Raw genomic sequence first — 17,022 nt, forward strand, 5'->3', positions numbered from 1 at the left:
CCGGTTTTCACTCACCAGTCGAATAACACATGGACCAACATGTCAATTAAGCTAAAGAGAGTTTAATGTGAACATGTGGAAACCACCAGATTTAAACTACACCAAATGCCTAATTTAAATAAACTTAGGCTTTTAGACCTGCAACCTTTTGGGCTAACTCATAAACCTCCTCTTGATGCTCAACACCTTCCTGCATCATTTAACAGTACCTTAAAAATATTAACTCAAAGGTACCTTGGGATCACATTTGTTACTAAAAGGTTATAACAGCAATAAAATGGCAAATCAATGTTTGCATACCGAGGGATCTGTTGTTCCTTGGTACCTACTACACATTTGGAAGCACTAATAGTGGCACTCTTTAAATAGCTACGAGCACCGGTTGCTCCATCTTCAACTGCAGTTTCAATACCATTTTCCTTACCTGCAGCAGATGCTTCCGGCTTCGGTGCAGGAACTCTTTCTCTGAAGACAAAATTCAAAGAACATGTTTAAAACCACTTATAATGCATGTGCATAAAAGATAACCAAAAGTAATGAGAAAGAAACAGATGCACTTGTTACTTATCCGTAAACTGTAGCATTAATTTTAGAATTACTTATCCAAAGGGCAAGCACTATAAAAAACCATTATAATTTCTTTCTTTTCTCACATAAGTCCCTTAACAATTTTTCTACACAATTAAGTCCCTCCGCATGTTTAATTTGAACAAAATTGTGATTTTTTTACTTATTAATACGACGTGAGGAAAGTATTGAAATGACACGTGACAAACCAAAGTTCATTCAATGTTCATCTTTTCTTTTCCCTTTTTAATTCAACAAAACTTTCAGAAACAAAATAATAATGATAGATAAGTGTAACTCAAAATAAAATAAAAAACTAAAAACTTATAAAAATGGTTGTATAAATTAAAATCTTTAAAAGTTATAAACAAATGATTTGAATTGGTACTGTAATGTAATTTTTCAAATAATGTTTTCATAATTTCATACAATCATTATTAAGAGATATATTCTTTTTCAAATTTTAACATGTAAAGGGACTTTTGTGATACAAAAGATCAGAAAGTATGTTGGTTTTTTTATGTGCAAAATATAGTTTAAGGACTTATATGAGAAAAAGAACAGCGAGCATGTTGGTCTTAAGTTCAAAATATTGTTAAGGGACTTATACGAGAAAAAAACACTATGTTGGTATTTTATGGTTTTTGTTGAGAATAATCTCAATACAGTAACTTGCCTAGAGAGTGAAGCATGCTGCCGGTGCAGAGGTGGGGTGCTACTTTTCTCGCCTTTACCATAATGCTCCTCTAGATGTGCAAATTGTCGCTTAAATCGATCAACCCCACTGTTGAATTAAAAAATCGTAAGCATATCATTTAGTGAAACTTCAAATACCAAACATACATGTCAGCAGTATAACATGTTCTATGCAGAAGTGGCAATTTCAACGCATCTTCCTATATATTTGGACTATGTAACAGATCAACTGAGTTACTTAGAAAAAGTCAACTACAGAGAAAAGAGGTCAAAAGTAAAAAAAACAGATAATAACTAAATTTAATTTCTGTAATAACCTTTAACAGTGACACAACCTGTTTTGAACATCCAAAAGGTACTCATTTTTGAGTCTTTGACCCGTTTTGGCACCTCTAATTTTCATATAAAATTAAAAAATAAATGATGGAAAAACCATATAAAGCTTATCACCTCGGGTACATAAAGCTGGTTTGTTCTCCACCCCGTAAATACTCCTTAAGCATCTGAGGATGATACTCTAGAATCTGATATTATATATATAAGACCAATGTTAGCAAGCAATTAGTGCATATGAACCTAATCACGTTACTTATAACTATTCCCTCTATCCCCTTTCTGGCATGTTTTTAACCAGAATTACTTATTTGCCAATTGTTATAAACGTTATAATGTAGGTCCACAAGGGTACTTTAGTCATTTGGTCATACAAACCTCTCGAAAGATCAACTCTCTAACATCATCTTTTGTCAATTTCCTCCTTTCAAACTCAAACTCAAGCTTCGATATAGCGTGAGTTGACGGTTCTCGCTCCACATTCGCCAACCCTTGAAAGTATGGATTCGCTAGCGCCGGTAAAAGATACCATGTCCTTTAAAGCTTCTGTTTGTGTATTATTCATATAGATGATCCATCAAACATAAACAATAACACATATTGGCCCGTTAATAAGGTACCTCTTCAGCTGTTGGGCGATCTTTTGGATCAAACGATAGCAGGCGTTGAAGTAGGCGAAGGCCCAATGGATCAACATTAGGAAACTTGTGTGAAAAAGGAACAGGCGGTTTCTTACGCATGTTACTAAGATACCTTCTAGCTTTTTCATTACGGATCTGCATTTTCATTATATTTATAATTTGATTTGTAAAACATATAAGAAATAGAAGAGGCATTTAACGAACCCTTGCAATAGTTTCAGAGGAAGGAGTGCCAAGCAAATCAGTCATGAGATCCAACTGATGCACCACGTTCTTTCCAGGAAATAACGGTTTCCTCAAAAGCATTTCAGCAAATATGCATCCAATGCTCCATATATCGACACCTGGAGTATAGTACAATAGAAAACGAGCAGGTCAAACAGGTAATTATAGACGGTAGGTAGTAGTGTTCATTATCCAGTTTGAAATCGAGTAAGCCGAAAACCAGACTTGGCCGAAACCGAAAAATACCGAACCGAGTTCTTATTAAGTTATTCGGATCAGTTTGTAACCGAAACCAAAAAAAAATTCGGTTTTCGGTTGAAAACTCTGTATATGATTATAACCAAATATCCATAATATTTTTTTTAAAGAAATGTCACATACGATGGACTCGGTACTTCACAAGCTTTTTTTGCCAACCGTATGTTTCAAAATCCTAACTCCAATTTCTTATACTAACATAATTAATGTTAGTACCATACTATAATTTAACTAGATTACTTAATAGAAAAATTCAGCCAAAGTAAACTATCTTTATACATTAATAAACTAAATTAGTTACTTGATAAAGAAATTATACTATCTTTAAATATTACTAGTGGATTATAATACAATTTATATAAGTTGATTATTCTTTATAAATTAGTTATTAGCTAAAAAATCAATTTTGAACCGAATAAAATTCTAAACCTAATAAACTGGAAACCAAACTGATGAATGCCCCTAACTGTATGTGAGGATGACGAATGACGGTCCCGTGAATAAATTTCTATCTTTTGTAAGTTATTTATAAAATTATAACAAATATAATCTTACTTTAAAAAAAACTGATTTAGGAGAGTGTCTGGACGAAAAAGACTTTGGTGGTAAAGTTTCAACCCGTTTGACCCATTAAAGATAAAATAAAAAAAAATAGCACAAATCAACCCATTACAAGTAAATGAACCGAAAGTTGTGACATATATAACTAAACGAAAACAAAAGAAGAAAAGAAACATACTTTGGAGAAAAAGAAGCCACAAAGTTCGGGAGCGCGATACCATCGGGTTGCAACATAGTCCTGCATTAATAATAGTAAAATAAAATAACATAACATGACCGGTGATACCAAGATTATAAAGAAAATAAAATAAACACAATTACCGTCCAAAATATGGTAGATGGTGCATCATTAAACGATACCCGAGCAAGCCCAAAATCACAAATCTTCAATTTACAATCCGAATTAGCAAGAATATTTTTTGGTTTCAAATCACGATGAAACACATTTGCTGCAAAATGCAATAACATAAGTAACCATTCACAATATTCACAAGAAGTTGTGATGATTAAAAAAACAACCTGTATGAATATATTTAAGGCCACGAAGAAGCTGGTACAAAAAAAAACTGATGATGTTGCGGTGTCAAATCATCATTGGCTTTGATAACTTGATGAAAGTCAGATTCCATTAATTCAAAAACTACATAAATATCCTTGAACTCTCTTCTAGAAGGAGGAAGCATAATATGTTTAATCTCTACAATATCGGGATGTTTGAGTAAACGAAGGAGCTTGATTTCTCTGAGAATCCTCGTGGCATCAGAGACGTGTTCAAATACGTCATTTATTTTCTTAATTGCAACCTTTTCTCCTGTGTGGGTATCAATTGCAGAGCCCACAACGCCATAGCTTCCTTTGCCTATAACTTCTTTAACTTGGTACCAACTAGCTTCCCCATATTCTGTGAAAAGGTTTCTTAATTGATATAGCAGGAAACTCGGGAATTTCGGGAATTTCGGGAATTCCCGGGAATTTCGGGAATTTCGGGAATCTCGTGGCATCAGAGACGTGTTCAAATACATCATACCCAAAGACTAAGCAGGAAACTCGGGAATTTCTGCAAGTGACAAGGACTTCCGCGGGAAGAATCCCCATGGAAAACCTTAAGAAACCTTTTTCAAAACCCTTTGCTTAAGTCCAAAAGTTCACCTCACTTTATTAAACACGCATGAGAAGAACATTGGACTGGGGGACTTGAAGAGGTAGGTCCCAGCAGAGCCCAGTTGGACCCGCAAGACTCACCTTAAACAGGGACGTCTGCGCAGAAACCAACTGGATCCGCAGGACCAACCATGCTCAGAGACGTGACGTCCTTACGCGCAGTACGCAAGCTGTTCCCGCAGGAAATGCCTCCCATGGTGAAGGACTCCGCCTGTCCCCGCAGCCTCGGATACAAGCCATTAGGGAAGGCCACCCGCGCAGCAAGGCTACACGCACAAGGCACTTAGCTCTCAATCACTCAGTGTCACCTGAAGGAATGAGCGAAGCCGGGAACTATCCCGCACAAGGGCGGGAGGGGGAATACTCCCGCCCAAATAAGCCAGTCCGTACGATACAGGAAGATCTTCTGTACTGTACCTGACGAGGTATGGGAAAAAGATCTGACTAAAGATACGACAGCTTACTGACACAGTATGGCGAGCAGCATGCTCCTGTACTGTGTCACTGTTAGCCGCTGCCTACTCACCAACTACTGCCATACCACGTGCGTAGCCGGCAGTTGGTGGAAAAGGAATAGTACACAGCAGGTCTGGTCACTATCAGCCGCTACCTACCCACCAACTACCAGCAGGACACGTGCGTAGGCTACTGTTGGTGGAACAGGAACACTGTTGCAGCCGGCCATACCTCCTTGGAAACCTACCTTCGGCTATAAATACCACAAATGGTATGACCATCTCATCTTATCATATCTTATCATATATCATCATAATATACCTGATATCTGCTCTAGCAATCTCTTAATATACTTTTATATTTAAAGAGCAATCTAGTCTGATTCTCACGCCGGAGGGTGGTCACAAGGAGGAACCCCCCCTTCTCAGTGACAAGCTCACGGTGTCTGTTTTGCAGGTTATCAGAAGAACCATCTTCCAAGGGTCTAACCCCTCGTGGGAAACATCTCTCCAACCCCCAGGTTACCAGTAATCTGCCCGGGGTTCGGTTAGTGTTTCTTCATTGGCGCCATCCGTGCATAAAGCTAGAACTTTATTTTTCTCCAGTTTTTTCAAACTTTCTACAAAAGATGGTTAGAGAAATTCCGGCAACCACAACCCCAGCTACTGGGGTGAATACCGGTAACACAGTTTTTACAAACACTACCCCGGTTACCCAAGCCGGGACAAGTGAAGTAAATTTTACGAACACTACCCCAGTTACTCAAGCTGGGGCAAGTGCAGTAAATGATCGCCTACTGGGATCCACTGATACCCAGCTTGAGAAACGAAGACTCCCCCGCCAAACTCTCGATGAAGTTAAGGCATGGGCGGAGGCACGACAAAAAGAATTCCAGGCTGAGTTGGACGAACGCTTGCGTTCCGTACAACAGGCCGACGAACTCGAATACTGGGAGGATGACTCGGAGGAATCCGACTCCGACGCGAACCCTCGCCATAAGGCAAAAGGGAAGCGTAAGGAAATGGAATCTCAACCGAAAAGGCATTTTGGACAAGCCTTCAAACCAAAAAGCACAGGTGGAAGTCGACGAGACTTCTCCAAAACGTTCAGACCAAATGTAGCAAATGCGGGAACGTCCAAATTTGCAAGGGACATTGCGGAAGCAATCGCCCCAAGGAGTGCCAAACAAATGCCTAACATAGGCACATATGACGGTATATCTGATCCAGACGATCATTTGAACAGGTTCATAGCAGGGGCAACCGTCAGCAATTGGACGGAACCCACGTGGTGTTACATGTTCCAAATGACGCTTGTTGGGGCTGCTAGAGCTTGGTTTGATCGTCTACTGGTCAACCACATCTACGACTGGGCAGACTTCCAGCAGAAGTTTAGCCAACACTTCAGCCAGCAACGGAAGTATACCGAGGAGCAATGGACAATCCTCAAATGCATACGAGAAGAAGATGAATCTCTGCCAAACTTCATCACTCGCTTCAACTCAAAGAAGCTAAGTTTGGGCAATATCAGCGAAGATCTTGTTCGCGCTGCCTTCATCCAGGGCGCGCATGACCCAGAGCTCATCCGCACCCTAACGGGTAAAGATGGCATGCCATCCACATGGGATGCCATCATGACAGCAGCAAAACACTATGCGGAAACGGAGAAGCAACTGGGTAGAGATCTCCCACAGAGCACAAACCTCTACACTCAGAAGACGAGAGAAGACAACGTCCTCACCGCCCGACTAAATAAAAAGCGGAAGCAAGGCATTTGGCAGTCAAGGGTAAACTTTGACACCTCATCCAGCTTGCAACATCGATTGGGCGGAAGGGATAATGCACAGCCGCACCGGAACTCCAGATGGACGCCACTCAGCAAAAGTCTCACTGAGATATTCGCCACTGAAGAGCTCCCGTGGCCAAAGCCTCCAATAATCCGACATCGTCACGATGCTGATCGGAGCAAATACTGTGACTTTCACAAGACAAAAGGCCACAACACTGAAGAATGCACAGACGTAAAAGACATGGTCGAAGCATTTGTCAGAGATGGGACGCTCGCGCACCTCGTGGCGCAATAAAGGCTGAGCAGGCGAGTGCGTATGGAACCCCAGCTGGGGAAAACACGAATCAAAATTCCGGCTTCAATAGCGAGACTACATGCTGCGTAAAGAACGAGATCCCGAACCAGGTGCGTATTGGCTCGATGGCACTCCCATCCCAACATGGAAGGGAGCTCATTTACACAGTTTGCATGTAAATCAATTCCAATTTGTAAAGAAAAGGCCAAGAGCCACTTCTAATGGAAATGATTCTCTTTAAGAACATCGAAGCTGATGATTTTACATTTATACTTTTCTGAACACTAATATGCCGGTTTTCACCGCATAATTACGTGAAGTCATTGCGTGGGAAGGCGGTCCTACCCGCACGAACCCAATAACGTGACAAACCTTCACGCAGGTCAGTTGAAGGGGAAAAAGTTCAGCACCCAAAAATGAAAGTGCCGGTCTATCCGCACCAATCATAACGAGGAAACTGAATAATAACCTATCAACAACCGCGCGTCGAACGGTTAAACTATGCAACACTGGTGACGGCATTCACATTACGTGAAGTCGTTGCGTGGGAAGGCGGTCCTACCCGCACGCACCCAATAACGTGGCAAACCTTCACGCAGGTCAGTTGAAGGGGAAGAGTTCAATTATCCCATTAAATGAAAGTGCAGGTCTATCCGCATGAATCATTAAAGGAAACTGAACACTAACCTATTAACAACCGCGCGTCGAACGGTTCAAAAACAAAATTCTTAGGATGAGGAAAACCTACACGCAGGTCAGATAAGGGTAAAGTTTTGCCATCCTACTAAGTGCAAGTGACGGTTCTACCCGCACAATCACGAAAGAGGAAGCAAAACTTCACACCTATTATCAACCACGTTCAAAGGTTAACTTATCCTCAAAGGATGAGGAAAACCTACACGCAGGTCAGATAAGGGTAAAGTTTTGCCATCCTACTAAGTGCAAGTGACGGTTCTACCCGCACAATCACGAAAGAGGAAGCAAAACTTCACACCTATTATCAACCACGTTCAAAGGTTAACTTATCCTCAAAGGATGACGAAAACCTACACGCAGGTCAGATAAGGGTAAAGTTTTGCCATCCTACTAAGTACAAGTGACGGTTCTACCCGCACAATCACGAAAGAGGAAGCAAAACTTCACACCTATTATCAACCACGTTCAAAGGTTAACTTATCCTCAAAGGAGGAAAACCTACACGCAGGTCAGATAAGGGTAAAGTTTTGCCATCCTACTAAGTGCAAGTGACGGTTCTACCCGCACAATCACGAAAGAGGAAGCAAAACTTCACACCTATTATCAACCACGTTCAAAGGTTAACTTATCCTCAAAAGATGAGGAAAACCTACACGCAGGTTAGATGAAGGTTAAAGTTTAGCCATCCTACTAAGTGCAAGTGACGGTTCTACCCGCACAATCACGAAAGAGGAAGCAAAACTTAAACCCATTATCAACCACGTTCAACAGGTTAACTTATTCTAAATACTTGGAAAATTGCTAATTTATACTAAATATGCAAGTCATAAGTTTATAAAGCAAGGAACCCAAAGAAGGAAATAACAATCTTATACGCAAAAAGATTAATATTTCACAAATGAATTATTACAAGAATGGCCGGGTAACTACCCGCCTACGAAAAGAAAATAAATACATCCGTACAAGACTATCCTAGCAATGGGAAGGGATCTTCGGGATCAAGCCTCAGGGCCGCCTCCACTTGGACCCGCTCCATCTGAAGAACGGGGCGGTTCGAGGAAGGCTTTAAGGACAGCTAACCCATCATCAGCAGCAGCTACTTGGTTCACCTTCTCCACCACTGGATGCGGGAAGGCAGCGTATTGATTTACTGCTTGGTCATATATGGCTTCAGTGTCAACATTGTACAAAGGGAAGTTGGAAGGCGGGAAGCCTTTCTCAACGAACCCTAGACCAAGCAGGAAGCCAGCCCGTTCCCCATCCTCGTGAGAAGCGTTGAGGGCTGCGCTCATAGCATCGTCGTAGGATGTCTCTGAGAAGACCCGATGCACAACCTACAAAGAAAATACAAGTGTCAAACACCTTTTCTATGTACAAAGGAAAGCTTGAAGACGTAAAGCTAAAATACCCGAGGCAACGCTTCTCGAAGAAGCCATTCCTTGGCAACCAGGGCTTGGGTGCAGGCGCGTTCGGCTTCGCTCTTATTGAGGTTGGCAAGTTGCACTTCCTTTGCAGCAGCCTCTTCAACGCCCTTAAGCTTCCGCTCGGTGTGGTCAAGCACGCCCCTCTGGTCCAGGATCTCTTGGAGCTTCTTGGCATCTTCCATCGCCAAGGCATCATGAGCACGTTGGAGAGCCTCTAATTGGGCCTTGAGCTCCTCGTTCTCCACGCGTAAAGGCTCAGCAACGGCTTCAGCCTTGGTGGCCCTCTCAGTTGCGTTCCTCGCAGTCTCCTTAGCCAGCCGAAGCTGTTCGTTAACAGCTTGGGCAGCCTTGGAGCGGGCCTCGAGTCGCGCTTGAACTTCAACCTCGAGGGCCTTGAAGGCCTTCTCCTTCTCCGCAGCAGCTGCGGTCAATCGTTGGTTCTCCTCCCGAAGAGCACGCGCCTGAGATACGTCCTTGGCGCGAGCTAATTTCAACTTGTCGTTTTCACGACAAAGCAGCTCGACGCGCGGCTGCATCCGGGCCTGGTGAACCCGAAGCTCATTGGTTAGCCTACCCTCCTGGTAGCTAGCCATGGCTTCCCCCAACGCACCATGAGGAGCAGCGTGGCGAGCCCAGTCCACGCACTCCACAGGGGTACGAAGGGTTGTTCCTCGGCGTATGTTCCATCGCGGAACATACACTTCATTGGAATCCGACACTGCAAAAAACAAAAAAGCAGTTAGGAAAAAGATGATAAAAATAATAGTAAAAAAGGGCCAAAGGAACCCTACGCACCTGTAGGGTCTATAACAGGCCGATAACCGCCGAACCCATCACCTGAACCCAAAGGAAACCCATCCAAAAGGTCAGGCAGATGGGAAGGTGGCAAAGACTGGCGAGTACTCCCATGCGTACCTGATGGGCCGGCCATCGGTGCCGGTGGCGGGGGCATGGTGGCAGCCGCCGCAGTCGCTGCCAGCAGAATCCGCAGCAATCGTAACCGCCGGCTCGGTGAAGGATGCTGTAAAAATCGCACTCACGGCCGGCGGTGACGTCAACTCGGCTGGAACAGTCGGCTCAGAGTGAGCAACTGAACCAGCGGGACCAGGCGCAGGCGCCTGGGTCGACGCCTCAGATAGGCTGACCAAGCCTACCGTCATCGGCGGAGAGGTACTACTCGGTACTTCACCCTGGAATGCGTCAACATCCACGCCTGCACAAGAAGATAAGTGTTTAAATAAATTTAGTGAAATCTACAAAGATAAGGATGTTTGTACTTACGGGTTTTCTTGAGCCTGAACGTACGGACGGGCGGGGACAAGCCCGATGGGGCCGGTCTCTTGATGCCGGTCACCGTCGTCGTCGTTGGTTCTCCGGAGGTAACAGTCGTAGCCTCCGGAACAGTGGTCTTCTCACCACCGGGGTTCCCCGCCACCTCTTCACTATCTGACTCGGTGTCAGATAGAAGCACCGGTTCAGCTGTGGAGGCCACCTTTTCCTTCCCTTTCCCGCCGGCAGCCTTCTTCTTCCGCACAAGCGGAGGACCATCTGCGGATTCCTCAGAAGAAGACAGGATGTAAGGAATTCCAGCAGCGGGTACAGCATTGAGGGGTTGAGGATAGAATATCGCCTTACCTGGCCGCCGGTGGCTCAGGATCTCTTGGCCCGGCGGATAGACCTCCACAAACCGATCCGCCGTTTGCTCCAGGATGGGCAACTCATTCTCGTCTAAAGCACGAGTGCCCACCCGCACGGGACCGTCAGCTTCCCGCGGGTACAGGAGCGACTCCAAGTCATTCCCCTCTGAAAGAAAAGAAACAGTTAGAAAATAAACTAATATCAGCAAGAAAGACAAGACATACCATAAGGGATAGAGTTCAAAACCGTATTCGAGAAGGATGGGAAACCGAGACGCCTCCTTCCATACCCGGCTCATCCCCAGCATCACCATCCCGGACTCCGCAAACCGGTAAACCGGAGATTGGACCCGGGATATCTTCGCGAACCATTCTGCCTCCTGGTAGCTGGAAGCGTGAAGGCTCGGAAGCGCTTGACCCTTCTTAAACTTCATGGCAATGGGGATGGCGCGGGCAGAGATGTAGAAGAACTCCCGCTTCCACGACCGGAGACTGCGCTCGGTCACGCAGATCTTCAAACCCTTAATACGGGTTGTCAGGGTGTACCACCCCTGGACGCACCTCCAAGTATAGAAGGTCATCAGGCGGTCCACGTAGGGCTCAATACCCAGAATCCGGCACACCCACTCGAAGTGCCGGACCTTGGCAATCGCCATCGGATGCACCTCGGTCAGGTGCACACCGTGCCTCTCCAGGACACGGTACACAAACTTTGTCAATGGGAACCTAAGGTTCCCATAAACAAAGAATGCAGCATATACCCCGATCTTGCCACTGGGGGCATCGTACACAGTCTGGTGGGATTCAGGAAACTCAGGCTCAAGAGACTCAAGCATGAACTTCCTGACGATGTACTGGTACTGATCGACAGGTAGAGCACACTGGCACTCGCCAGCAGTACTCCTATCGTCGGCTACAGCTTCAGCATCATGAGAAGACATTTTGGCAGAAAGAAGAAAGTGATTTCGGGAAAATGCTTGCCTGAAAAGGGGAGTATTTTCCGGAAATCACTATGAAGAAGAAGAGAGGTGAAAGTGTGGATTACAAAGAGGCCTCTCCCCCTTTATATACTAATCGCAATTAATGCGGTGAATTTAATGCGGAGGAGAGAGAAATCGAAGGTGCAATGAAACTATAACACGTGGCAAAAAGCAGGCTGGCAACAGCTGTTGACAGGACGTGTGCCAGTAATTTCGCGGCCACGCGCCCGAAAAATCGCGCCCACGCGCCGTAAAAAGCGTCTGGAATGACCATATAATGTCACGTCACCATAACTTCCTGCACGTCCTGACACAGTCAGAAGAAACTGTCGCACGACGTTTCAGAGGTTTGGACTGTTCCTATCTTTCCACCAACCTTTCGAATTTCAAAATTCAAAATTTAAAAATATTAAAAAGTAAGCGGGAAAATACCCCCTTACCTTGGCAAACAAGTAACCGTAAGACGGATGCGGGTACAGTGTTAAGGCAAAACCCTTCACATACCTAGCACCCGCAGGGAATTGAAGCCAAGAAAACCTTGGCAAACAAGTAACCGTAAGACGGATGCGGGTACAGTGTTAAGGCAAAACCCTTCACATACCTAGCACCCGCAGGGAATTGAAGCCAAGAAAACCTTGGCGAACAAGTAACCGTAAGACGGATGCGGGTACAGTGTTAAGGCAAAACCCTTCACATACCTAGCACCCGCAGGGAATTGAAGCCAAGTACCTCGGCAACCAAGTAACTATAAGACGGGTGCGGGTACAGTGTAAAGGCAAAACCCTTCACATACCTAGCACCCGCAGGGAATTGACGCCAGGAATACCTTGGAAGTAAAGTAACCGTAAGACGAGCGCAGGTACAGTGTTAAGGCAAAACCCTTCACATACCTAGCGCTCCGCTGGGAATTGAAACCAAAAAGGATCTTCTGGGCAATGCTTGCGGAAACGGAAATAACATCCCCGCATAGCGGGAACGTCGAGAACTACGTTGTTTGAAGCTCCAGGATGGAATTGGTGGTTTTAACATAATTGATCACTATGTTCAAAACTACCAAAACCTCATGGAGAATCCACACAAGTGGGACTCAGCGCTCCTGACTTGCGAGGAGGTTACAAACCTGCCCGCATCATACCCAAAGACCAAGCAGGAAACTCGGGAATTTCTGCAAGTGACAAGGACTTCCGCGGGAAGAATCCCCATGGAAAACCTTAAGAAACCTTTTTCAAAACCCTTTGCTTAAGTCCAAAATTTCACCTCACTTTATTAAACACGCATGAGAAGAACATTGGACTGGGGGGACTTGAAGAGGTAGGTCCCAGCAGAGCCCAGTTGGACCCGCAAGACTCACCTTAAACAGGGACGTCTGCGCAGAAACCAACTGGATCCGCAGGACCAACCATGCTCAGAGACGTGACGTCCTTACGCGCAGTACGCAAGCTGTTCCCGCAGGAAATGCCTCCCATGGTGAAGGACTCCGCCTGTCCCCGCAGCCTCGGATACAAGCCATTAGGGAAGGCCACCCGCGCAGCAAGGCTACACGCACAAGGCACTTAGCTCTCAATCACTCAGTGTCACCTGAAGGAATGAGCGAAGCCGGGAACTATCCCGCACAAGGGCGGGAGGGGGAATACTCCCGCCCAAATAAGCCAGTCCGTACGATACAGGAAGATCTTCTGTACTGTACCTGACGAGGTACGGGAAAAAGATCTGACTAAAGATACGACAGCTTACTGACACAGTATGGCGAGCAGCATGCTCCTGTACTGTGTCACTGTTAGCCGCTGCCTACTCACCAACTACTGCCATACCACGTGCGTAGCCGGCAGTTGGTGGAAAAGGAATAGTACACAGCAGGTCTGGTCACTATCAGCCGCTACCTACCCACCAACTACCAGCAGGACACGTGCGTAGGCTACTGTTGGTGGAACAGGAACACTGTTGCAGCCGGCCATACCTCCTTGGAAACCTACCTTCGGCTATAAATACCACAAATGGTATGACCATCTCATCTTATCATATCTTATCATATATCATCATAATATACCTGATATCTGCTCTAGCAATCTCTTAATATACTTTTATATTTAAAGAGCAATCTAGTCTGATTCTCACGCCGGAGGGTGGTCACAAGGAGGAACCCCCCCCCTTCTCAGTGACAAGCTCACGGTGTCTGTTTTGCAGGTTATCAGAAGAACCATCTTCCAAGGGTCTAACCCCTCGTGGGAAACATCTCTCCAACCCCCAGGTTACCAGTAATCTGCCCGGGGTTCGGTTAGTGTTTCTTCAGGGTATCAATTGCAGAGCCCACAACGCCATAGCTTCCTTTGCCTATAACTTCTTGAACTTGGTACCAACTAGCTTCCCCATATTCTGTGAAAAATTCTGTTCCAAGCTGATATATAGCAGCATAAAACAGGCATCGGATTAAGCTACAGATAGTTTTTATAAAGGCAAAATATATGATAACAATGTTTTGTATGTTTTCTATGCATACTTGCTTTCAATGTCTCACATTCGGAAGTTGTTGAACATAGTCCAAGAATGCTCCCTCCAGATCATGGTATTCTAAGACGAAACCTTCGTCTCACATTACATTATAGAAGGATGGCAAAGGGCCGGGTTTAGGTAATCCCAAACTCTTAACCCCATGCCATTGTTATCAAATGCGTTAGGCAGGGTATTTTGACATGTATAAATATGAAAGAAAATGCGTTGCTATGGTTTGAAGTTTGGGTTTTCATTGGTGTAATCTACTTGAGTTTACATAACCCAATGAGGTGAGGTTATAGTAGTGTGATAAGTAATGAGCCTTTGTGTTATGATCCATGGGAGAGGAAGATGAGATGCGTTTGGCGACAGTGATAAGGTTAAGTTGAGAAGGATCCAAGGGCAATTGAGCATTAGGGTTGGAAGAGCGGCGATGACTATGATTCCGAAACCAGCGAACAACACCCCCCCTCCCCCTAAAACCAACCCTACTTACTTCCTGTTCCTTATATCATCAATTCAATCAAAGCCAACCAGATGCCAGGTAAGAGATGTGAGAGGTTACTAAACCTTTAGTCCTTATAGTTTTTTAACCATATAAAAAATAGGAAAGGAGAGGAAAGAATAAATAAGTAAAGGGAAGAAAAGGAAATTTTTTTTTAATTAAGTGTGTTATTAAGTTAGAAAGAAAATTAGAGGAAATGAAAGGATAACTACGTTCTAAGTTGGATGAGAAAAGAAAAGGAAAATAATACTTTTACAATTTTACCCCTCATCCTTAATAAGCAATCGTCTCCAAAAATACACACACTTTTAATAAGCAATCATCTTCAAAAAAAATAACCAACTAGTTTTTACAAGAAATACAACCAACTAGTTTCAAAAAAGTTCAACTCAAAACCATTTTGGTCATAACCTAATGTGTATTATTGTTACAAAAAAAATGTTTACAACAATTCTTAGTCAATCAACAACCTTTTCTCCTAACTTCAATTTTCCTCCATTACTTACTAATTTTCAGGTCCAGCCTTTGATAATTACAAAAAACATATCACAAAGATTTGCAAAATGATGAGTGAACCTCTTAACTAAGGGGCTGTTTGGAAAGGCTCAGAATCAGACCATTCAGAGGTGAAATCTGAATCGCTCAGATCCAGAGTGTTGTTTGAGATAATCACAACCTCTTAATGGCTCCATTCAGGCTCAGATACAACATGTTTGCTGAATGAGAAATCAGACCAAATTAAGCCTAAAGTAATATACAAGGTTCGTTCATCCTCCCAGCCCTTAACCTTATGCTATCACTCCTTCCCTCCCAAATACAACTGCTATGGCGTTGCTACTCAATCGATTATTACACCCTTTGAACACATCTTCTCCATCGATCCCATCTCAGGTAAATTTTTTTCTCCAATAACAATTTGCGAATTTTTTACTCAATCGATTGAAACTTGAATGTAAAATGTCTGTGTTTATTTTTTAACACGTATTAATTGGATTATTAGGATTGGTTCATAATTGTTAGAGAATAGGGATTGTTTTTAATCAAAATGGTGAAATAAACAGTGAAATAAAGTGGTATTGGCCATGTATACTTTCGTTAATATTAGCTTCGAGTCAAATGGTTCAGGTTTGGGTCGGCTTTCAGGTTTAACAAAATTGAAAAAAAAAAAAACCTAAACTATCAAAGAATTTTAAAACCCAAAGTGAAAGCTAGTTACATTAATCTTGACTGATTATTGGTCTACTTATAATTGCAATTTAAGATCCAAAATCAAATTTGGCTTGAACGCCTAATCTGATTCGTTTACCGCGTATCTTTCTTATGTCGTTTTGTTAGACAAAAAAATGATATTTTGATATTCTTATATATCATCCTGGTTTACATCAGTTGATGTCTCAAGATTGGATGGTCATAACATGGTGCTATGTATAATGATGATTTGCATCAATTTGTGTTTTCAAAATATTGGTTTATATATTGCAAATGTTAATAATTGTTAATTGCTACTCTGATTGATTGTTGCAGAGGAAGTGATTTGGTAGATGATGCTAAATAAGCTAAAATGAGAGAAAATGGTTGGTGTCTCCTATTGGATAATTAGTAGTGCCATTGGGATATAATTTAGGAGATGAAGTTGCTTTGGCATCTATCGATAGTAAGCTTCACTTTCTTCATATTAACTGAAACATGTGTTAATTTAATGACTCATAATTTGAGTTCTTTTGAAATAAAATGAACCAAAGTTCTTTAAATAATATGTCAAGATTTAGATAACAATTGAATTGGTATACAACTTAAAACAATAATAGCAGTATAGCACATCTAAGCATCATCCCTTGCAGTCCAACTATTACAATTGTCATATATTTTTGATTCATTCAATACCACATAATTGAAACTTTTACATGGTGCAGATTTTTTTTATATATATGTTTAGCCATGTAAACGAACCGAACGAATACGAACATGGCCTTTTTCATGTTCGTCTCGTTAAGAAAGTAATGTGTTCACGAATGGTTCACAAACACTTACCGAACAAAGATAAACAAACACAAATTTTTTGTTTATTTATATCTAACGGGCCCAACTAAAAACTCGCTTATATACGAGTATGTAGTGTAAATATATGCATATGTGTATGTTGTATAAAAAATATATAATAATGCATATATATAAGCGGACTGGACCGGAATCTTAAAAGGGAAAATGTTGTACCTGTAAATCGGAACCGTTAATAAAGGGCTGGTTCCGGCTCTACACGGGATTGGAACATTATATCACGGGTTTGCGGGTTTTTAATATAGTTTTTA

General features: G+C 42.9%; 1 long non-coding RNA gene and 1 pseudogene across 2 annotated transcripts; both read right to left on the reverse strand.

Moving 5' to 3' along the window:
* Positions 1 to 1,239: 1,239 nt before the first annotated feature.
* LOC143607831 (uncharacterized) lies at positions 1,240 to 2,107 on the reverse strand. The gene is made up of 3 exons (XR_013149065.1): positions 1,975 to 2,107; positions 1,714 to 1,787; positions 1,240 to 1,351 (listed from the first exon to the last, which is right to left on the reverse strand). It is a non-coding gene; the product is annotated as an uncharacterized LOC143607831 (long non-coding RNA).
* Positions 2,108 to 2,973: 866 nt separating this feature from the next.
* Positions 2,974 to 4,282, reverse strand: LOC143607830 (mitogen-activated protein kinase 9-like; annotated as a pseudogene). Its single transcript, XR_013149064.1, has 4 exons — positions 3,801 to 4,282; positions 3,603 to 3,730; positions 3,460 to 3,519; positions 2,974 to 2,991 (listed from the first exon to the last, which is right to left on the reverse strand). The product of XR_013149064.1 is annotated as a mitogen-activated protein kinase 9-like (transcript).
* Positions 4,283 to 17,022: the final 12,740 nt, after the last annotated feature.

This window comes from Bidens hawaiensis, unplaced genomic scaffold (assembly GCF_021521415.1).
Source record: "Bidens hawaiensis isolate Kalapana, Puna unplaced genomic scaffold, B.hawaiensis_p1.1 tig00087418_1, whole genome shotgun sequence".
Taxonomy (NCBI): domain Eukaryota; kingdom Viridiplantae; phylum Streptophyta; class Magnoliopsida; order Asterales; family Asteraceae; genus Bidens; species Bidens hawaiensis.